The sequence below is a fragment of the Panthera uncia genome (assembly GCF_023721935.1).
Source record: "Panthera uncia isolate 11264 chromosome C1 unlocalized genomic scaffold, Puncia_PCG_1.0 HiC_scaffold_4, whole genome shotgun sequence".
NCBI classification, from domain to species: Eukaryota; Metazoa; Chordata; class Mammalia; order Carnivora; family Felidae; genus Panthera; species Panthera uncia.
In genome coordinates, this window is record NW_026057585.1 from 31,614,181 (window position 1) to 31,638,028 (window position 23,848).

General features: G+C 37.5%; 1 pseudogene; it reads right to left on the reverse strand.

Moving 5' to 3' along the window:
* Positions 1 to 1,278: 1,278 nt before the first annotated feature.
* The window catches only part of LOC125913653 (60S ribosomal protein L36a-like), a 65,520-nt pseudogene continuing 42,950 nt past the window's right edge, over positions 1,279 to 23,848 (reverse strand).

Consider the following 23,848-nt stretch of genomic DNA (forward strand, 5'->3'; position numbering starts at 1 on the left):
GAACTCTAACTAATACTGTAAATCTTTCTACTCTTCTTTTTTTAGATCAAAACTTCAGCCCATCATTTCTCCATATTGAACTCCTGTCTTCAAACATATCTCTTCCTCTTAGTTTTGTGCTATTTTAAATTAAAAATATCTACCTTCTATTTCTTTAATCAAGTTGTTAATAAAATTATAAACCATTTGGGGCTAAGAATGCTATCTGTGGATGGTTACTAGAACACTCCTTCCTGACTGATTTGATCCATTTATAACATTATTTGGTGTTATTCAACTGGTTTCTAATCTATTTTAAAAGCCCCTGGTCCTCATGCCTGCATTTTGGCCATTCTTTGATGTCCATGCTCTCTGACTCCTCTTAAGTCTCATATTCATAGGGAGTACATGATTTCAGTGATTATACATATCTGTTCTTGCTCCAGTCTCTGATCTTCAGTTTCTGACAGGTGGCAGACAGAAATTCAGATGTACTTGACAAATGGCAGTCTAATAAAGTATTTCAGTTTTCTAAAACTTGGCTTCCCTTTGAAGGATCCTATAGGAAGCCTTTGCTCTATGACACTGTTGATGTTCTTGTGACACTTGCTTCTTTACACTTGATCACACCTGTTAACATTGAGGTTCACCAGCATTTTAACAACAGACATTTCTTGGATTTCCCCTTTTGACCAGTCTATATCACACTAAGCACCCTAAACTAGAGAATTAAGATCGGTCCAAGGTACCTGATGAAACAGATCCATTTGATATGACGGCATACTACATAATATTTAAATTATGTAATACATGTATATCTCCTGTTTGGGAAGTTCTTTATATCTTTATTGGTGGTGAGCATAGCAAAGATAGGTTTTTCAAAATTTCTCCATATATAATATGCTCATAATTTCTTTTATGGAATTGCCCATCAGAAATCTGCCATTAAACCTCCTCCAGAGAGCATAACACAAGTGATCAGAAATAAATTGCTGTTATTATAGTGTGTATACAAAGATATTGTTCTTTTTTGTATAACTATTTTTGGTTTCTGAATACAATATTTTCATGAATCAAACTCAGCTTTAGTACTAATATCTCTTTATGAGAAGGACTCTGACATAGGAAGTAGAGAAAAGAATATGTAAATTTTATGGAAGAATGACCAGGAAACACATGCAGGCTAATTTCACTGCTTGTATTTTCTCTTTTCTTTTCTTTTCTTTTCTTTTCTTTTCTTTTCTTTTCTTTTCTGAAGTGAACATAACTGCAAGATTATATTGTCTTCATAATGTAACAAAATATGAGGCTTAGAACTGGATCACTTGGCTCTTTCTCTTCTTATCTCCTCCCAGTTCAAAATGTTTGCATCCCTTAATAGCCAGCATTCTCTTAGATCTGCGGTTGGGCTCAACACATTCAAGCCTCAGCACAATCTTCTTTATAGTTTTAGCCTTTCTCTGGAAATTCAGCTTAGTTTGCCTACCATAGCCACTCTGCTTCCTGTCATAACACTGCTTTCCCTGGGCATAAAGAGAATCTTTGCCTTTCTTTTACTGGATAATTTTGTGGGGTTGGAGCTTGCCATACTTCTTGCAGAAAGTTTGGTGGGTTTTAGGAACATTCGCTGTGGTTGTGAAAGCACTATCGACGTGGAAAGACTGCTTGTATTTTCTTAAAAAATTGAGGCATGTTAGTAAGCTAATAACAAAAGAGAGCACTAGGGAACCACAAATGGAAGAGAATCATTAGTTCTAGCTAGTGATTCCTCTACCCTTACTTCTGGTGCCAAAATGTGATTATATAAAAAATGATAACATAGTGGATTGTGAAATATCTTTAAAAAGTTTTTCCTCTTAGACCATAAATAGTAATAATAAACATTTAATAATCACTTACTATAGGTGACCAAAAACTTGGAAACACAGGCAGATGGGCATAATAAGTAGCTATTGATATTACAATATATGATTTGTTCAGTGGGCTTTCTGATATACTCAGCATATTGTCTCTCATCGTGCTGGGTATCACCCTCAGATAAGCTCTGAAGAACTTACAACTTGTATGGTTAAAGGGCAGGTACTTTGGAAATCTTTTGAACGGTTCTACAAGGCACCTCCTATCCCTTGGGTGTTTGGCAAGTTGGCCAGTTTGTACTGGCTACAACCTTGGCTATGACTGCTTCCTTCACCTTCTTGGAAATGGATCAGAGTCGACAAAAGAGTTTGTACAACAGACTGACTATATCTTTGAATGTTTAAACCACCTTTCTAAGTGTGCTATGAGAAATGGCAGCTCTTTCAAAGTAATATGCATTAAAAGGCTCTGCTATTTATTGTCAGGATCAGCCCTTCATCTGCTTAGCAGTATCAGCTCAACACATTCAGCTTTCATCAATCTGTAAAAAATATAAAATTATGGTATTTATATTTCCAGATTTTATGGATGCCCTGTATATATTGAGGAATCTTCTTTTTTCATGTAATTCTCATAACAAATCTATGAGTTGCCTTCTATTATTATTTCCATTTCACAGAGGGAAAAGTGGAAGAAGAGGGAGATTAAGTAACTTTTCCAAAATCACAGAATTGGTAAATAGAAAATTATAGGTCTTAGGTTTAGGGAATGAGAACAAATTAGAGGGAGAAAATTTGGTGAAGAAATAATATGTTAGCTAGTAGAACACAGATATTTTGCTGTATGTTTGTGTAATCTCTCTAGCTTGCACATCAGATATCAGATTTTAAGGTACACCAAAATGGCTTCCAGAGAGCTTTTCTGATAACCATACCTCAACATGGAAGTGCTAGGTGGCCTTTGACAAATTTTTAGCATCTCTGTGCCTTCAAAAGTGGGGATGATTATTTTAGCTATCTACCTACCAGGTGAGTTGCTATTTGGGAATTCAAATACAAATTGTTTTTTGACTTCCTTGGAAGAAAGTCATACTATAAAAACAAATTTGGGCTATTATAATGACAAGTGTGTGAGTGTACATTAATTTCCCCCTTATGTTGTTATTGCCAGCAGATGGAGGTCGAAATTGAATTGCTGCTGACTGTTGTCCCTTGTTATGGCCTGTGGAGATATGACAATTGAGGAAGAACTTAGAGGAATGCCAAGTAGCAGAGCATGAAGCAGTGGGTGTGACCCACTGCCTTGGACATTTTATGGCTGATAGCACTTGGCGAGAAAAAAGTCTGCAGACTCTGTAGTAGTCTTGCAAATAGATCTCAACATTAACCATGCCCTCACCCTCACCCCTATTTGATTCGCCCTGTAATCTACACATTTGCCAAAATCCACTCTACTAATTGTCTGCTAACTCACTGGTCCCCTCACAAAATACCTAAAAACTGAATAAATCACGCTTGAAGGAATTTCTTTGTTGCATTGCAAATGTGGGCACAGAAAGTCGAGGCAATGCATATGAAACTTCCTGTTCTACTTTGATTCCTTTTGGGCTCGTCCTGGTTCTTCATTTTTTAAATCTTTTTGTTTGTCCAGAGATTATAACCTAGGGAGTCCTTGGATGATCTTCCAGTGGTGCCTGACTCAAGGGAATTAGAAGCACAATATCTGTGCATGCTATCATGCTCATTTTTGTTTTTTTCCTTTAGGAGAGTCTGTAGCTTTCACAAGATCCTCGAAGGGGCTTAGGACTTCAAAAAGCTTATGAATTCCTGCTTTGGATCTTTGGTTTATGGGGCAGTGAAACTTTGTATGTTTGCTTTAACGATTGAGACACAGCATTTTATGTGAATGAGAACAAGGGAGTGGTGGAGAAAAACAGCTTGGAGGGCATTATTACCTTTCCCAATCTTCATTTCTTGTCATGAATTATTAATCATGAGGTAACACTTCATCTGATGCTTTGAAAACTCTCCCCCTGGTAAGAACAGCCTAATTGAATTGGAGGAAGTGGAGCAGGAAGAACTAAACGTGGACGTTGATGGTTTCACCAAAAGCAATTATACACCCTGCAGCCTTCTCCACCTGTTTGAAAACCCAAGGCCCACTAATTCTCATGCCACAAGGGAACGGATGGGAAAGTAGAGGAAAAATTAAAATTGTGGAGTTTCAAACATATCTTCCTTGAGAGTACTTCATTTTGGCAAAGGGGTGTATGGGGGGATAAGGGAGGATAAGTGGTGTGGACAGGGGTCTGATATACGGGAGATAAGAGCATGAACCAGTTCAGTCTCTGTGGAGTGCGTTCTGGTGAGGTAACAAAAACTTTAATACAGGCATACGTCTACCCAGTAATTCCAACTGCAGCAATGCATATATCTCAAACTTTAAAATAAACATGCATAATGGAATATGAAGGAGTCATTAGAAATCACGATTAAATACATTTTGATATGAAACTATGTTTTTGATATTTTGTGTAAAAAAGGCAATAAACCAATATGAATGTATACGGAGTATAGTATAATACGCATTGAAGAGAAATGTAATACTTCGGAATTGAGGAATATGTACCTTAAGGCACATTTTTATGTAATATAAACATGGAGGAAGTCTGGTAGGATATGCACTAAATGATAAAAATGGCTCCCGATGAGTGCTCTGATTGCAGTTAATTTATTTTTGCTTATCTTTATTTTCATTTTATTTTCTGTAGTAAGCATGTACTTTTTTTGGTCATTAAATGTACTAATACAAATTTAGACATTATCTTCTTTTGAAAATACAGACTCCAGGGGCGCCTGGGTGGCGCAGTCGGTTAAGCGTCCGACTTCAGCCAGGTCACGATCTCGCGGTCCGTGAGTTCGAGCCCCGCGTCGGGCTCTGGGCTGATGGCTCGGAGCCTGGAGCCTGTTTCTGATTCTGTGTCTCCCTCTCTCTCTGCCCCTCCCCCGTTCATGCTCTGTCTCTCTCTGTCCCAAAAATAAATAAAAAACGTTGAAAAAAAAAAATTGAAAATACAGACTCCAGGTTGAAAATAGACGGTTATATCAGCAAAGGATCATTCTTGGCAACTCCCAGAAGTTGGGTCCCACCTATCAGAAATTGAAGCAGGGGTGTGGGTGCCTGCATGGCTCAGTTAGTTAAGCATCCAACTCTTGGTTTTGGCTCAGGTTATGATCTCATGATACATGGGTTTGAGCCCTGCTTTGGGCTCTGTGCTGACAGTATGGAGCCTGCTTGGGATTCTCTGTCTCTCCCTCTTTCTCTGCCCCTTCCCATTTCATGCTTGCTCTCTCTCTCTCTCTCTCTCTCTCTCTCTCTCTCTCTCTCAAATAAATAAGTAAACTTAAAAAAGAAGAAAAGAAAAAGGCTGAAACAAACCGAGATGATGGAGAATGCCCTTTCTCCTTCCAAATGACTAGGAGAGGCCAGTCTGGGCTTTTTCCCTGGATCTGAACCACTCCTTCCTATCCACAACCAGGTCAAACCAAGGGAGTTTCCACATGTTAAATAGCAAACAGAAAGGCTTTTGAAGACATTTGAAAATAAAAGGAAAGAAAATAATCTCAGATCCTACCGGATTTCCTACTTCATGCTGCCTTCACGCTGACTTCCCTTTACCCCGTGATTACTCTGATCGTAGCATCTTCCAAACTATGCCAGAATTACCCAGCTTGATTTCCTTACACAATGCACACTCTCTCTGTCTTGGTTTCCACTGTATCCCCAGTGCTGAGCACAACACTCCATCAGTAAGTGGTGAGTGAGCAAATGATTAAATGAATGCATGTGTGAAGAGTAGCAAAGAACCACCAACTTGACTACATTGGATTCCCCAAAAGCAAGTGCAGTGAAATCCCAGTCTGAGAAACAGATATTTTTCCAAAGATAGCCAGAGTGGAACAGGTATCTCCAAGGGATAAGAAATGATGACTCAAAACAGCACTTGTGGGGATTTGGAAGGGCTAACAAGGAGAGAGGGGGTGCCACAAAAACCAGGCTGAAATGAACAGGCAAAGATGGGTTGTTGCAGTATATTGTACAATTGTAAATGACATTACTCTAGGCATGGGGGAACAAAGGTTGTTGAGTTTGCAGAGAAGTGGATTCTTGAATGGGTGAAAATTAAATCTGCAGGATGATTTTACGTGGAGACAGCACACAGGACAATTTTAGCCACATAAACAAGAATGGCCGCGTGCAATGATTTCTATTCAACCCCCCTGGCTTCCTGGCCTAAGCTGATTATTATTAAGCATTTATGCGGCATTTCATATGTACAAGTGCTTTACAATCATTTATTATTTATTCCTCACAACGTGAGAAAGCCACAAATCAAGGGCAGGGATAAAGTTAATACAATTTTATTAAACAAGAGGGGTGTGCCTAGCAGCAGGCTCAGCTACAACCAGGGAGTGTGACCTCACAGGAAAGAAGCAACAAGACAATTCCTTTTTCTCTTTTTCTGTTGCAATTTACACTTTTAATCAGTATTAAGTCAGGTGACCCTGCACACCTGGGAGAACTCCTGGGAGCCTGGAAACCTGGTGTGCCAACTCAAGGGAAAGCCTGCCTCTGAATCTGTCCTTTCTATCGCCGGTTTCCTCCCTTCCTCCCCCTCCCTGCTGGCTCCATTTTATTTCTTGTATTTCATGGATTTTTTTTCTTTTTTTCCATCATGCCCCATCTCTCCTTTTGTTTGTTCCTATTTCTTTGTCCCTCATCCCAGTCTTCTTCCCCCTTCCTCTCATCTTTCTCTGACTCTCCTTTCTCTTCTCTGCTTCTGTCTCTACTTCTCTGTCCTCCTCTCTCTTCCCACAGACACACAGAGACGCACGGACACTACAGACAGAGAAAGAAGCAAAATCTAATTGTAGGAGGTGCAGAAGGTCATTTCCTCTCTAAGACAGTACTCCTTCACTGCCTTCTTCTGAGACCTGACACATGGAAAATTTTAACTCAATTTGTACAGGGAGAATAATGCCAGTGTTAATCCAAGTTGCTTGGAAGGTCATTTAAAAACCATTCCAGGTTGTTTTACTCCCACTGCTAGTGTTCTTCAGGCACTTCTCATAAATGCTAATGAATAATTCACCTTGGTAGTATAGACAAACACAGGCTGGTGGTGTTATTTGGAAATCATTCAAATTGACTAATTAGTCATTTCCTTTAGATTTTATTTAACGAAGGAAAAAGCATTTTGAGATATTTGGTAAATCATTATGTTACTAAAATCTTAATAATGTATTAATTTGGGGAAGGGTTGATCACATTTAGTGAAAAAGCCTGAATGGTTGCAATTTTTAAAAAATTATATATAAATTTATTACATTCTAGGCGGAATCTTATTAGTGAACAAAAATAGCTAGAGGTCTCACTGGTCTCATTTTGAGGAATAGATAAGAATCATTTGTTGTTAATGCACATATTGAAACAAAGGATAGTAGATGAACACTCTCCCAAAATCCCTTTAAGTACTAGTTTTCATCCATGACCACCTACTATGTGTAGGATACACTGTTCTACATGCTAATGATAGAGCAGGGAACCGACAGGAAAAGCACTTGCTTTTATGGAATTTAGATCCTATTGGGGATATTTTATAAAGATTAAAAAAAGATAATTATTAGATGATTAGATAGATAAATAGATGATGGAAGGAAGGAAGGAAAGAAAGAAAGAAAGAAAAGGAAAAGAAAGAAAGAAAAGAAAGAGAAAGAAATGGATGGATGTCATAAAATGACAAGTGCTAGGTAGAGAATAGAAAGTGATTGGGTATGTTTTGGGGTATATTGGATACTATTTTTGGAGCAGTCAGGAAAAGCCTTTAGGGATGGGGACAATAGAGCAGAGACTAAATATTGAAAAGGAATCACTGTGTTAAGATCCAAGCATTTCAAGGAGGTAGATAAGCAAGATGTAAAGACCTGAGGTGAGAACAAGCTTGGTGCATTGAAATCTCATGTGTTTGTAGCCTAGTGAAAAAAGAAAGAGTGGTGAGAGAAAAGCTCTAAGTCTGGTCAGGGACCAAACTGCATTGTTTCTTTCTTTTGCTCATTAAACTTTTCCTAGCTAATAAAGGGAAGTTTCATCCCAGTGACTAAATCATTGCAATTCTCCATTATGGTAGGAGCAGGATGAGTTTCTTCAGTGTGACAAATGTATCTCCCCTCTACACATTTCCTTTTAAACCTATAACAATCTCTTCCTTAGGCCAGTAGATATAAGTCTTCAATGTGCCAATGAAGAGGAACCACAGAGAACATAGAAGGAACTTTCTTGGTTTTTCAATTCAGTGAAAGGCAGAGCATAATTAAAATGTGTAATAATGCACATCTTTGGATTTTATTCTCAAGATTATATTAAGATCCTCTTAGTTGGATAGAAGGAAGATTTCTGCACTCTACTTACCCACTTTTCAACCAAGACCAAGCTGAGGAGAGAGAAGATAGCTGCCTGACTTGACTAGCCAACATCTTTGGAGCCACAAGCCCTCTGCCAAAGCTCTTTTCCGTGCTTTACTCCTTCCCTAAGAAGTGAGGGCCTTCCCAGTTCAAATTGGGTCCCGTCTCTGCTCATCCAGTGGTCACCAGCCAGTGGCCTGAGTTATAACACATAGACTTAGTGGGAGATGTGGCTGAAAAGACATTTTGGAGTCAGATAGGGATGGATCTTAAAAATAATGTCAGATGGGGCACCTGGGTGGCTCAGTCAGTTGAGCGTCCAACTTCAGCTCAGGTCACGATCTCACGTTCCGTGAGTTCAAGCCCTGCGTCGGGCTCTGGGCTGATGGCTCAGAGCCTGGAGCCTGCTTCCAGTTCTGTGTCTCCCTCTCTCTCTGCCCCTCCCCCGTTCATGCTCTGTCTCTCTCTGTCTCAAAATAAATAAACGTTAAAAAAAAATTAAGAAAAAAAAATAATGTCAGATGATGTTGGCAGCCTAAATAAAGAGGTAAACTAAGGCAAGTTCAAAATTGTCAAAATTATGAGCTTATTCAGGAATAGCAGGGGAATTGCAATTCAGGCCATGAAAACTGTATCAAGCTACAGATGAGTCTGTTAAGGTCTGGGGCAGGCTATATTTATGGGAATATAAAAAGGAATGTAAAGAGGGGAGAGTTTAGTTAGGTCTGTTAAAAGAAAAAAAAAATCGTGGCCAGCTTTGAAAATTCTGCAAGCAGACAAAACCAGCCCAGTCATACAAACAAAGATCAATTTAGCTTACTTTGTGAGATCAGCCCAATCTGGATCATTTCTTGTTCATGTCTCTAAAAACCATAAGCAAAAATTTCCTGGGTTGATATGAAGCAACTCCTTGACCATCTCCATATTATTTAAGAAAATTCCAATACTATCAGTTTTCTATAAACAGGCATTTATAGGAAATTAGTTTCCCAGTCCTTAAATTTTGTTTTCCTGAGGGGACATATGTGAGATTTTACATTTTATATCCTCTGGTCCCATTTTACATTGAAATCCTTTCATGTTTTCTCCCTTCTCTGAAGATCCTTCGCACAAAGCATTGCTGATCAATTATGGTATTCAGATGTTGTTCATTATTATTTTGTCAAAGGTATAATTCTTTATATGTGGATTTTTTTTTGTATGTTCTATGAAGCTGAGGAGGACCATCAGGTGTCTTTTTCCATGAAGCTGAGGAAGGCCATCCTCAAGAGTCTTGTGCCAGGAGGGGAAGGAAATGATATGGAATTTCACTGACCTCATTTGGGCGACACGAGGGTTGAAAATGAAGAATCTCATCTATGTCCCTCTAAGATGGACCATTTAGTTTCCATGATCAGTTGAGTTTCAGGAAAAGCCCTTGGCAGGACAATAATTTTATTTGTACATACACTCGGGAAGAAGGCATTTGTTTACTAATGCAAAACAGTAGAAATTTAGTTAAAAAGGTTAAACTGAGGACCAGAAGCTCAATGACACCTACTGATTGAAATACACCTCTCAACCAGTTTCCCCACTTGCCTATGTTAAATAGATCAACAGTGTCCTAAGTTCTGGGAGTTTGGCCACCTTCTGCTAGCATCTTGATGTTGTCCTTCATTATTTTTAGTTCTTATGTTACTTTCCCTGACTTATTGACATAAAAACAGCATTCTTCCCCAAGTAAGGTACAGCTTCCCCTTGTGGAGCAGTGAGGAGGTTTAGGGCTCTGTGGTTTTGTAGGGTTACTTCTGCAAGGCTGTCTATTTGGGTTTGTTGATATTCAGAAGCTTGGACAGAAGTATTGAAAGTGGTAGACATGACTATAGAAATATTGTGAATTGCTTTTTCAAGGTTTGCTATTCCAATCCAAGGGAAAAAAGCTCTATCAAAAGTATGCCCCAAACCCTTTCTGTCTACTGCAGGGTTATATGTAGGCAGCCACCCAAATTATAACATTCCCAGTTCCAAAGCATCCTTTTAAGTTGATAGGACAGACTCCAAATAAGCTATAAAAGCAGCAGAATGAAACATTTTTCTAATTTTTGTGTCAAGGGTGAGGACAATGATCCCACAACATTCCTTCCTATTAAGAGGAAGCATAAAATATATATATTTTTTCTCCTCAAAAAGAAATACCTAATGTCTTCCAAGGGTAACACATAGTTGGGTCTCTTTGCTCAGATTCTTTTCCCTGGAATGAAAGAGGAGATCTCATAATTGGAAATACAGGCTTTTATACAGAGCACATGATAATCAGTTTCACTAACATTGTGGAGATGGTTATGTGATGCCTTAAATTTCTAAGTAGAAACACTTATAGATCTAAAGTAACAAGTGAGCTGGTCTAGTATAAGTAGGATTTTGGTGGAAGTTTGGAAAATCTCTGGAGAAAAAGCAAATTAAGTTTCTCCATCATTTACCATATTTTTGGTCAATTCCTAATGGAGTACCATTGAGTGGGAGCACATAAGCTTTTCATTTCCTGGTCTTGTTATGGCTTTCATTGTTCCATTGTAGAGATACATTAATGGATGAGTTGATACAGTCTTCTGTATTTCAATGGGATGTGAATTCATGTTCATCTGGGTCATACAAAATAGTATCGTTACAAATATTAAGTGGGAGATATCCTAGAGTTTTGACATTCCCATCATCGATTTTGAAACAAAGAAAATTTTGGGGTAATATTCCAGAACTGACTGAGGGATAACCATTTATCCAAAAATGGAAAGCCATAATATTTGGTGCCTTTTTCCAGAAGGAAGGAAGGAAATGTGTGGCTCCAAAGTTACCAAAGGAAAATCCTACATGTTTATCAGATAAATTTTGCCATCCTTCTCAAGATAGTGACCAGGCCACCAATTCAAGTTTATCATGAGTAATATTTGCTCTGGCACAAATCTGACAGTATGTTTAGCAGAATCAAAGTTTTTGTAAGGTGGGGATAAAAGGATGTGTTGAAAACTAAAGTGAAGAACAATGGTAAAACTAGAAAAAGAACAGTTGAAGGCCTGAATTACCTAATTTAACTAAACACAGAGTAATTAAAAAAAACAACCAAACAGGAAAGTTATATAGGCTTGGCTCAGGTATTTTGAGTAAGCTGTCTACTTCAGATGCCATGAAATTTGGCCTAGAAATTTTCAGTTTCAGGTCACCAGTTGGTATATAGGTTCACTCAGGTTTGGGGGCTTTCTTTAGATGTGATGCATGAATCTAGGAGTTTATTCCTTTAAATTTGTCTTCCCAAGGGTTAGTTAACAGCACCTAGTAAAGGCCTTTCCAGTGATGTTGAAAAGAGTCACTGGAGATGTCTTTTCCATGAGAAGAAATCTCTGGGCTATAAGGTGTGATGTTTGATGCCTCTGTTTCCAGGGAGTGCTCTGTATAAAGATTGTTCTACCAGATGGTGACTATTTTCTATGGATTTGAACAGGCTTTTGCAAAATTGAAGTATATCCCTCTTTATTAGTTGTGGGTCAAAAAAAAATGGGGCTAAGTGTATCAGTCATTGTGTAATTATTTCAAAAGGTGAAAGTTTATGAATTCCGAAGGGAGTAGATCTAAGATTTAGAAGAACTGACAGTAATGTTTTTGGCCAGGGTACTTGAAGGGTTTCACCTAATTTAGCTGAGTCTTAATTCCATTTGTATGTTAGACAATCCCTGAAGATAATAAGCACAATAAAAGTGCCACAAAACTGGTCAGAAACCACAGACTTGTCTAAGTATCTGACCAGTAAAGTGAGTTCCCTGTTCACTATGAAGTTTAAGGTGGGGGTGGGGGGAGGGGGGAATATTTTCTAGTAGGATTTTAGCTACAGAGGAGGTAGTTCCTTATCTATACAGGAAAACTTCAGTCCAATGTGAAAACATGCATACCATTACTTAGAACATATTTATATCCATGAGATGGAGGCAATTGTATGAAATTCATCTGCCAAACCTCAAATGGTCCACCGGGTAAACTAAAATGCCTCAGGGGCAGTATGGATAGTCTTCCCTGGGTTAAATTTAGCATGGTGAAATGACCAAGGTAAGTGCTTTTCGTGGCCTTGCAGATGCTTTCCACCAATGTTGATTCATGAACATTATTATTTTATCACTTGACCAGTGATTTCATCTATGAATGGTAGTTAATAATGGAAATTTTAGATTTCCTGACAGTACCAGTTTATTATTGGGTCAGAACCAAAGTTTCATTTCTTCATGATACCAACAGCTTTTAGCTCTCAAATTATCTTTTTCTCTTTCAGAAACCAATTGTTTGTATTTGCCTGGGTAATTTTCTTAGGTTATCACTAGGGGAAGTAGTTTTCTGGACCATGACAGAAGTGTGGTCTATGGATCCCATAGGAACAGCATTTTTTGTGGAGGCATCAGTGAGTGGTTTCCTTTGGCTTCAACAGACAGACTTAGAATGCTTAGGGACTTTAATAAGCTTTAAGAGCCGCTGATGGGAGTATAGCATCTAATAAACTTTGGACATAAGAACCATCTTAAATTCTGTTTCTACTGCAAGTAGGAAAACCTTGTTGCTTCCATAAAATCCAAAATCATGGGTTATTTCAAAGGCATATTGACTATTAGTATGGATGTTAGTAGCTTTAGCTTTAGCAAGAATACATGCTTGAATAAGAGCATGTAATTTGGCTTATTGGGCTGAAGTAGGCAAAAGTCATCATGAGGGGTTAATATGTGATTCATCAAAGTCAAACAGTCATGGAGATTTCATCCATGGAAGAAGTGAGAAAGGGAGCAGGTTTGAATTTGTTACAATAAATAAGAGTGATCTGAGGAGCAGTTAGCAAGAGAATTTCATAAGAAGTAAGATGGCTTCCTGAAAGGTGTTAGTTATGTTGTGAGTTCAAGAGAGCAACAATACCTTGAGTTACAAAGATGGTCAAAGAGGATCTCATAACTATTTCTTCAGTGATCTTTACCAGAAAGGCAGTAGCAGGGATAACCTTAAGGCATGGAATATGACCTCAGTCCATGGGATATAATTGTTGGCTGTCATAACCTAGAGATTGGTGGTAGACCCCATGTTTTGGGGTAAATACTTTAAAGAAATTTCCCTCTTTTTCATATACAAAAAGGAAAAGAGTTAGCTGATAGTTTGGATGTTCAAGAGTATGTGAATTTATTAAGCTTCCCTTCAAGGTTTTAAATGTCAAGTTATCTTGGTTTTCCCAGATAATAAGATTAGGTTTAGTGGTTTTTTAATAAGACATATAAGGGTTGTGCCATTAAGGAGAAAACTGGAATTCAGTTGTGACAATAACTCAGCTAGCCCAAGAAAAGCCTGTAATTGACATTTTGTTTTAGGTTTAGGAAATCTTAAGATGCCATGAAGCTTGTTGGGATCTAGGTATAACTCTTGTTTTGAGATTAAATGCACTAAATATCCAGTTTCAGTTTGAACAAATTGCAACTTTTCTTTTGAGATCTTGTATCCCTTATGGGCTAAGAATTTAACAGGTAAATACTATTTTCTTGTGAGGAGGCTTGGGACAGTGAACAGAGAGAAAAGTCATCTCCATATTGTAGTGAGATGGAGCCTCCAGAAATTTTTATATCATCTAGGTTTTAAAATTTGTGAGAACTTTCAGTAAAACCCTGGGCCATTGATGTCCATGTATATTGTTGTCCTTCCCAGGTAAAAGCAAAAATGTGTATCAATATTAACAACTGCAGTCTTATCAACTGAATGCACTGCATAAATCAATCACAATGAAAAATTTACTTTTGGTAAGGATAGATGCTTGTATGGGAATTAGGAACAACAGGATAGTGAGGAATAATAATGTTTTTTATTGCTTGAAGATCTTGGACAGTCTTCATCTGCAACCATTAGGGGGTTTTTTACAGGTAAAATAAGGGTGTTACAAGGATTGGTGCAGAGGATAACAACTCTATGTTGTATAGTCTTCTATGATAGGTCTTATGCCCTGTAAAGCTTCTTTGTCTATATGGTATTGATTAATTCTGGGGAGGGGTTTTAAGGGATCTATTTGGATCTTTTTTTTAAAAAAAATTTTTTTTAACGTTTATTTATTTTTGAGACAGAGAGAGAGCATGAACGGGGGAGGGTCAGAGAGAGGGAGACACAGAATCTGAAGCAGGCTCCAGGCTCTTAGCTGTCAGCACAGAGCCCGATGCAGGGCTCGAACTCACGGACCGCGAGATCATGACCTGAGCTGAAGTCGGCCGCTTAACCGACTGAGCCACCCAGGTGCCCCATGGGATCTATTTGGATCTTAATGCCAGGGGGAGTGAGTGCAGAATGAATTCTGCCTATGTTCTTGGAGGTTTTTCCCATAGAGTAGGGAACATTAAATCTAATAATGAGAATGAATCTGAAGTTTGATCTTCCCTGGTTTGTAAACTACATGTGAAAGAAAAAGAGTTTGGATTTTCCTGGTGGGTAGATTCAAGGGATTTAAATTTAGGGGATTCAAACTCAAGGGTTATTCTGTATTTTATTTATTTTATTACTTATTTTAGAGAAACAGAGATCAGGAGGGAAAGAGGCAGAAGGGGAGAGAGAAAGAATCCCAAGCAGGTTCCATGCTCAGTGCAGGGCCATATGCGGGGCTTGATCCCACAAACCTGGGATCATGACCTGAGCCGAATTCAAGAGTCAGGCATTCAAATGACTGAAACCACCCAGGCACCCTGAGGGTTATTCTCTTTTGGAAGAAAGAAACGACAGCGTACTTATTTTTTAAGGAAATCTTATCCTAGTAAGTGAATAGGTACTGCTTCACTGAGAAATGGGTGTTTGTTTTGCAAAGGTCTCAAACAAAAGTGTATAGATTTAGAAATAGGAACCACTGTGGTTTATTTGACATGACTAATATTTGAATAAATGTATTGCTCTGAGGAGTAGCTCCTGTGTCAATTAATATTTCAAGGGATTGGCCCCCAATTTGGAGAATAGTTTCCCTCAGTCTATTTAACTGTAGAATGGGAAACAGACCTTGTGTTTCCTTAGAGCCCCATCATTAGGATGAGTCTGATCCTTAGCTCTTGGAAAACTCTAATTATCGTGATAATTAGATAAAATATTTTTTATTTCTAGCAGTCATTTCTCCAAAGGCCAGGTTTTTAACAATTATGACAGAGTCCAGTGGGGAGAGTTTGCTTAAGATATTCCATCTGTTGAAATTGAATCTTTAAAATTTTAGTTGCTTTTCTTTTGGATTCATTGTCTATGGTGCAGGCTCACTGATTAGCTAGATTGACAGATCAGGTGTGGACAATGTTCCCCATTCTATGTAGATTCTCCTGACTAACAGAGATAGATCTCTGTTTAAAACATTTATAAAGATTGACTTAAAGCCTACCCTGCTGGATTCAACATTTATAGGGAGCCCAGAATTTTCTCTAAAAACACTGTGGAGTCTGCTATGGTAATCATGAACAGATTTGGCAGGCTTTTGGGTGCATGCCTGAATTTTGTTCCAGTCTACTGATTTAGGGAAAGCCCTTCGGATGGCAAGATGCAGCCTTCTGGCTATGGCACAAGCTTGGTCATATAAAAGAAGTGTTGGTTGAATTATTTGGAATTCTAAAGATTTTTCAAGTCTTTCCCAGTTAACAGATTTCATCCAATGCTGGGCTTGACCTTCTCCAACAAGCATGTAGACTAATTGATAAATAGATAAGTTTGAATTAAAATATTGAATTCTTGAGGAAACGTGTGAGGATGCTCATTGTTACTTTGGGAAAAATCTTGTGTTATAGTCTAAGTTCAGCTTTGGTCCATGAGATGTAGGAAATTGATGATTTATCAGGATCTTCAGAAGACCTAATTTTAAAAGGGGGAGTTTTAATAGGTTCAGTTGGTATGTTTCAGCAATAGAGAAGACGGAGAGTTCAGATAAGGGAGAGGATTAGAAGAGGACACAGGTGGATCTAGAGGAGGTGGAGCAATAGATTTAGGGGAGATCTTGGCTGGTGTTGAGTTTTCTGCAAATGAAGCGTTTATGGGAAATCAGTCTCAATCCTTAAGTTTTGTTTTCCTGAGGGCACATGTATGAGATTTTCCATTTTATATCCTCCAGTTCCATTTTAGATTGAATTCTTTTGCAGTATAGTGTGCCTTTGATTTTAGAGAAGTTACCAAAATATGCGAGACTAAGGCACTGATAGGGATTGAAGCATAGCTCTTCTCCATTATTTCCCTTTTTATTTTCTTTAACTTTCTTCTCCTTTCTCTGCTCTCTCTTTTTTCTTTCCTATTGCATTCTAAGTGTAGGCTTTATTACATTCTAAGTGTAGGCTTTAGTGACCCACGTGGCATAATGAGAACTATAATGCCTGGGTCAAACTTTTGGATTTTTACAAATCCCTAGTTTGCAAAGATCACCTTATCCTTGTCCCACTGGTAATGGGACACTTAGCTTTTCCATCTTCCAACACCCCTGAAGAATCTTGGGCTTATCTTTTCTGTAGAAATTGCTGCTGCTTCTAAACTCCCAATCACTTCTCTGCATGTAATCACCTGTATACACTGTTTAGTTTTCATACTATATCACACTGCTGGACACTGATGTAATCTCTTTGCTTTCCAAAATACCACCTACTGAAGGCTATGTATATAGTAGATTTTATTGAGGATTTGGAATCAATGGATGAGAGATGGGATAATGGAGTGATTAAAAGGTGGATAGGTCACAATGTGTACAGCAAGCTATGAAAGAAAATTAGATGACTTCTTCTTAAAAGCCTTCCTTTTGTTTGAAGGAGTTCACACTTTAATTTTACTTAGGCTTACAGCTTATTGGGTGAGATCCACCCACATCATCTGCTTTACTTGAAGTCTACTTATTTAAATGTTAATCTTGTCCAAAACGCCTTTATAGAACATTTAGAATAACATCTGACCAAATATCTAGGGCACTGTGGCCCATCAAATGGACACATAAAATTAATTATCTCCCTATACAAAACCTAAAGACATGGGAATGTTATATCTATTAAAGAAAGTTCTCTCCTCTGTGAGTTTCTTCAGCCAGTTCTTAAACTTATTTTCCTTCTCCTCAGTACAGAAAATTCCTTGTTTGTCACCACTTCTTGGTTGTCTCTCTCATTTGACAAATCAGGAGCATGGATGGTAAAGGGGCATGTGTATGTGAATGTGTATGTGTGTGCACATGCATGAATGCACATGTGTGTATTTCTGTGCATATAGTAAAAATGTAATTCTATTTGGAAGGGTCACTTTGACATAAACTAGGAAAGCACTGATATGTCATTCTGTACAAGCAGCTTTCCTAAAATTTTGAGTATGCTTAACCCAATGACCACTTTTTTTTTTAATGTTTAATTTTGAGAGTGAGAGAGACAGAGCACAAGCAGGGGAAGGGCAGAGAGAGAGAGGTAGACACGGAATGTGAAGTGAGCTTCAGGCTCTGAGCTGTCAGCACAGAGCCCAACACAAGGCTGTAACCCACGAACTGTGACATCATGACCTGAGCTAAAGCTGGACGCTTAACCGACTGAGCCACCCAGGTGCCCCACCCATCAACCACTTCTCTATTTTGATGTGAAGATCTTGTAGTCAAAGAATAAAGGAACTTTGCTCCTTTCTTTATCCTTACACCTTACTTCCCCAAAGAGAATTTATATGTGGTAGGTCCAAAGGAACTGTTGGACTCTTCTATCTTATGCTAAGAAAAGGATTTTCATGGCAAATGAATATGATTGAGCACTGGTAGATTTAAGAGTTTAAAAGTGTATTCTAAAGGCTAGCATAGGTCTAGGAATTTGTTTTTAAAATAATGTGCTATGTTGGGGCTCCTGGGTGGCTCAGTCGGTTGAGTGTCCGACTTTGGCCCAGGTAATGATCCCGTGCTTCTTGGGGTCAAGCCTCGCATCAGGCTCTGTGCTGACAGCTCTGAGCCTGGAGCCTGCTTAAGCTTCTGTGTCTCCCTCTCTGCCCCTGCCCCACTCTGTCTCTCTGTCTCCCCAAAATAAATACACATTAAAAAATAATGAAATAATGTGCTATGCTGAAGAATTCATGAAAACAAAAAGAGTGGCTAAGTCTAAGTCTGAAGTTTCACAGAATAGCTCCCACTGTGAAGTGCCGCCATCTTAGCGAGTCACTCTCTTAGTGAGTGTGAAGGATAATGTGTGCTCCACTTGTACTTGACCTCATTGTTTTCATTATATGCAAATTCTCTGACCGAAGTTGGGTTAATAATATAAAAGTGTTTGTTGGAGATTCTTCTATTCTTATTTTCAAGGCCTAAACTTTTGTTTGTATGTGTATCTGAGTGTCTGTTATACAAGTGGGCATAACTTTTAAAATATACACATACATATATACACAAAAGTCTAAATTTACAAAACATAAATTGAGAAAGCAATTTCTTTTTGTAGCACAATCATGTAAATACAATATAGCTGAAAGGAGAGCTTTTCTTGCTGAAGAGGGAGCAGGTGTTGATGGAAAAGTTGAGGCGGAAAGTAGAAACTTCCTTGGTTTACATTTGCCCATTGGGGCAACCTCCTATAAATTCAGCTTACAAATTACTTAAGTAGAAGGGGCTAGTAGATACGGTATCCAGGAAAACAGTCCTCAATGTGGTTTTTAATAGCTGAATATGGAGTTCATTTAAAATAAATTTCAGTATCTGCTCATTCTGATTTCTACTCATTCTAATAAACTATCATCCCTGTGAAGCCCTTCCCAGTGTTTTCCTTGAAGGGAAGGAATCATTGCTACTCATAATGTTCCACTAGCATGTAATTCCTATATCTGTTAGTGCTACCCATGCAGCATTTTATTTAATTATGGGCTTCTTAAGCCAGAGTCCTGTATCTTTATATCCAAGAACTTAATACAGTGCCTGGATCAGAGTTATGTGTGACCAGTGAACGTATCTATCCCATAGTTTTAGAATAAATATGTTTTGAACAAAAGCATTGGGTTGATCCATACAGCATAAAGTAGTCAACCTTGATTTTAGGTTTTCAACAGCATACTATTTCTTCCTTTCACATTCAGTTTGAGTAGCCAGATGTGTTATCAAATTAAATAAATGTTCTTCATTTACAGAATAAATTAAAATTAAGTTTTTTCTTAATGCTTAGAATTGTATGTGCTTCATTGAAATAAGTAAGATGTTTTGAGAGATTAGGATCTTAGACCTGTCAAATAATTAGTGTTAGAATCATTGAAATTTTTTTATTATTTTAATATGTTTCAAATTAGAAATTAAAGAGAAAAAGTGGATATGTAGAAGTAATGAGATTAAAACAATACTGTAATCAAAATTGCAGCTTCTTTATTCTGGTATCTATGTAAAGTAATGGAGAAAATGTGAAGATAATTATAAGAACAAGAGGTTTAATAGATTCTAAAATCATAGGGTTGGAAATTGCTTCCCAAGATCCCTCTGCCATGAGTACTTTGAATGAAATATGGCTTTGATTTGCTTTTGGATCACAGAGGTACAAAACAATTATATTTCTGAGTGATTGGGGATCGGGGCATGGAAGATAGGATTGACCCACACTCCTCTCTCCTGGCTGCCGTCAGATAACCAGTTTTCAAATCCTCACATAATTTATTATAATTTTTTCTAATAGTATGTAGGTGTTAGCAAGAGAAGATCCATGTATAAGGGTAGGGAATCATCGCTAGGGTATTGCTAAAGGAAATGATATTCTGAGATGTATTGTTTTACTTTGCTAGATGCTTTCATTTGGGGATGAGACTGTGCTTTATAGACTACAACATGCCATGCTATTCCCATTTCCCATTATTCAAAAAGAAAAACTATGGAAAAGTTATGCTTCATTCTTGGTTAATAATTAAACAGAAAAGAACTTCTTTCAGATTCTTTTGAAGTAATCACAAGCAGTTTTTGAAATCTCAGCAAAGGGAATGCCCCATGTGTTTCTTCCCCTTCTTTTTTGATTCTATGTCATGGAAAGGATGAAAGAAGCACCTTAAGAAGAAGATGACTGAAACTTTTGACATTTTTAAGCAAATATGAAAGCTGAGTAGTCACAGGATTAGTTCCTTAAGAAGGTATAGTTACAATTTAAAAAGCTAGAGGAGCATTTGTGGGGAAGTGACCTGAAACACAAGAAGCATTCTAAAATTTTAGAAAGGGTAAAAACTAAAAATGTGAATTATTAAGAAATATATGATCAAACTTTGTATGTAACATTAGGACTGGAATGAATAAAAAAAAATAGTTAATATTTCCTGAGAAAGATACCAACCTATCTTGGGGTATCATCTCCTTTAAAAATCTTCCTTTAAAGTTATGTTCCTTACTCTACTTTATTTACATACTTAAATGGAAATGTAACATTTCTTAAAAAAAATAATTAGTATTTTCATATCAGCTATAATGAACCATTGCAAGCTCATGTACACACACACACACACAGAGTCTTTGACTTATAATTTTTGGCCATGATGAGCACCACTGCTAGCATACTAGCCGAATATGATCACAAGAAAATACGTAAGAGAGTAAAAGTGTTTCTTGAATGGCAGCACTGAAAACCCAATTTCTAGTGTAGTCATTTGGGTAGAAGGAACAAGCACAGCATACTGAATGCTTCTTCCTGGCATCTGCCCTGGCTCCTTTGTGCATCCTTGCTGATTGGTCCATGCCCATGTCATTCTGATTTTTGACATTTTTTGATGTCATTTATGATAATATGTACAAAGTGATAGGCAACACTTCAGAAGTGTTCACAAATTTTACATGTATGAGAGCTAGTAGAAGACCTGCTAGCATATTCTCAAGAACATTCACTGCAGTATTGTTTGTAATGGGAAAAAAATGGGAACAACGTAAATGCCCACTGGTAGGAGAATTAATAAAGTCCTCACTTTGGTATGCTGTACAACAATAAAAATAAATGAGGCAGATCTATTGACATTCTCATGTAAAATCTGTAAGGTTTAGTAGTCTTTATTGAAAAAACAAGTTTCCAAAAATATCCACAGAATAATATTATTTTTTTGTGTATAAAAAACAAAAGACCACAGAAATTAGAATGCTCATTTGTATATGTAAATTCAGAGAAAAAGGACCTGGAGAAAGCACATCAAATCAATGACAGTGATTGTCTCTATTGATGGTACATGCTATAGGGATACAGGGCTGGATGTCACAAGTGATTTTAATCTCCTGTCTACTGTCTTCATTTTTACAACGGGAATGCATGCCAGTGTTGTTTGATTAACTTAGAATGTTTTATAAACGTTCTAGGGGTATTGAAAAGAGTCGAGGGGTGGGGGTGGGGGGGATATTTGCCAATTTGCTATGTGGCTTTTCTCCTTCATGTCCAGGTAATAAACTTCAGATATGGCCCAATCTATCAAAACACAACAAAGCAACTGACCTAATGCCAAACCCTCCACTCATTGCTGAAGCAGAGTGTGCTGGGCAAGGAACATTATGCTTCTTTCCCAAACATAAACCCGTTTGAAAGTGTTTCACTCTGTGTATATAACAGCCCATTTTGGGTGTATGTCTTCTTTTTTTCCCCACCCCAGCAGTTACCTGGGGTTCTTACTGACTAATGAATGCAAAACATGTATTTTTCAGAAGACATGTAGGGTTTAATAAAACAAGGTATAAAGTGATATATTATAAAGCTAATTTGGGAGATTGGAACAAAGGATCTATTGAATATAAATGTCCTTATTCTAGTGAATCAGCATTCTGGATATTAGAAAGATGGATTGAATCATGGACATGGCAGAGAAGATATGTTAGTAAAAACCCTTGGCCTTTAAAGTTCTTCTGTGAAAACCCTGGCCTGCCTGCCCCTGTCAATAGGAGATAGACTTCTCGGTTATATGCTTGTGTGCTCTCATGGAACTGCTTTTTGTTGTTGTTGTGTTGTTTTCTTTTGTTTTTGTTTTGTTTTGCAGGTTACATAATAATTGTTCTTTTCTAATAGACAATAAGCTTTATGAAGTCAAGGACCATGTGTTTTCATTCACCTTTATATAGGCATAACTCCTGCTAAGCAACTGGCAAATGATTCAGTGAATGAAATCAATGAGTACAATAGCTGAATTTATACTGTGGGAGAAAGCAAAGACTTTTAAATTAAATTTTGCTTAACTCTTCTATTCTCTCAGAAAATAGGACTCCACTTTGTAAACTGCAGACCAATTTAATGTGATTATTACTGTTTTAGTGAAAATAATGAAAGTATCACTATCTGCCACTCATTAGTCTAGAAATGAAGGATATGAGGATGGTGAATAGGCTGTACCACAAAGAACTGAAATTTTACAAGAAATTTCACCTTGGACCTTCCATATATGTGACCAACTTAAAGACCTCCTTAAAGTGAAGGGGGCTGTGTGATTGTGATACTATTGCTGTGTCCCGGTTTTGATATATTATTTGGATAGCACTGGCAAAGCCGTAGTAACAAGTCATACTCTGAACAAACCCTTAAGTAGAGCTTACTCTGTGCCAGAGACTCTTTTGAGGTCTTAACATGCATTAACCTAATCCTTTGTTTCCCTAATTAAAGAGGTAATATCTACTTATTATGGAAAACTTGAAATTGTAAAAGACTGAATTTCTGATTATCTTTAATGAATCTTTCACTTTATCCTTATAAAGTTATTTGGTCTCTGGAGGATTATATCAATTTTTTTTTTTTTTTTAGTATCAATCTGAGAAGCCTTGTTTTCTTAACAGGATGCATAATGTATTTATTTTATATATTTTCATAACTAATAGATTTGGCCTTGCTTTTGCCATGCCTTATGAATTTTGTTTTTTTATTTGCTTTTATTTTCCCTGCTCTGCTGTTGCCTTAGTTTTCTATGTTTCACTTGTTTTTTTTTAATTTTTTTATTAATTTTTTTAACATATATTCATTTTTAGGAGACACAAAGAGATAGAGCATGAATGGGGGAGGGTCAGAGAGAGACAGAGACAGAATCTGAAGCAGGGTCCTGGCTCTGAGCTGTCAGCACAGAGCCTGATGAGGGGCTCAAACCGACACAAGATCATGACCTGAGCCAAAGTTGGACGCTTAACTGACTGAGCCACCCAGGCGCACCTCACTTAAGTTTTCTGTGTTTCACCATACCATGATCTTTTTAAACATATGTCTTTATTTTCTTATGCTTATTTAGAAGATAAAATTCTTATTTTTAATTCTAATGGTTGCCTTTTAGTTTATGACATACATAATACGGTCTATATTTCTTTAATTTTCAGAGATAAGCACAAAGGGATAACATTCATTGTCCTTTTTGCCTATTAGAGAATTTAAGAGGTTAGCCAATGTCCTGCCATATCCTAGGCTTCATTAATTGTCTGTGGCTGTAGATTCAACACATTACTTTACAATTACTGTTTTTACCCTGTAAACTTTTTCCATTAGTTGTTTTTGGATTTGCCACTGAAACTCCTAACCAGTGCTACAAATGCAATTCATAACCAGACCTGTAAGCACAATTTATTATTTAGTAATAATATTGTTTAGTAACAACAAGAA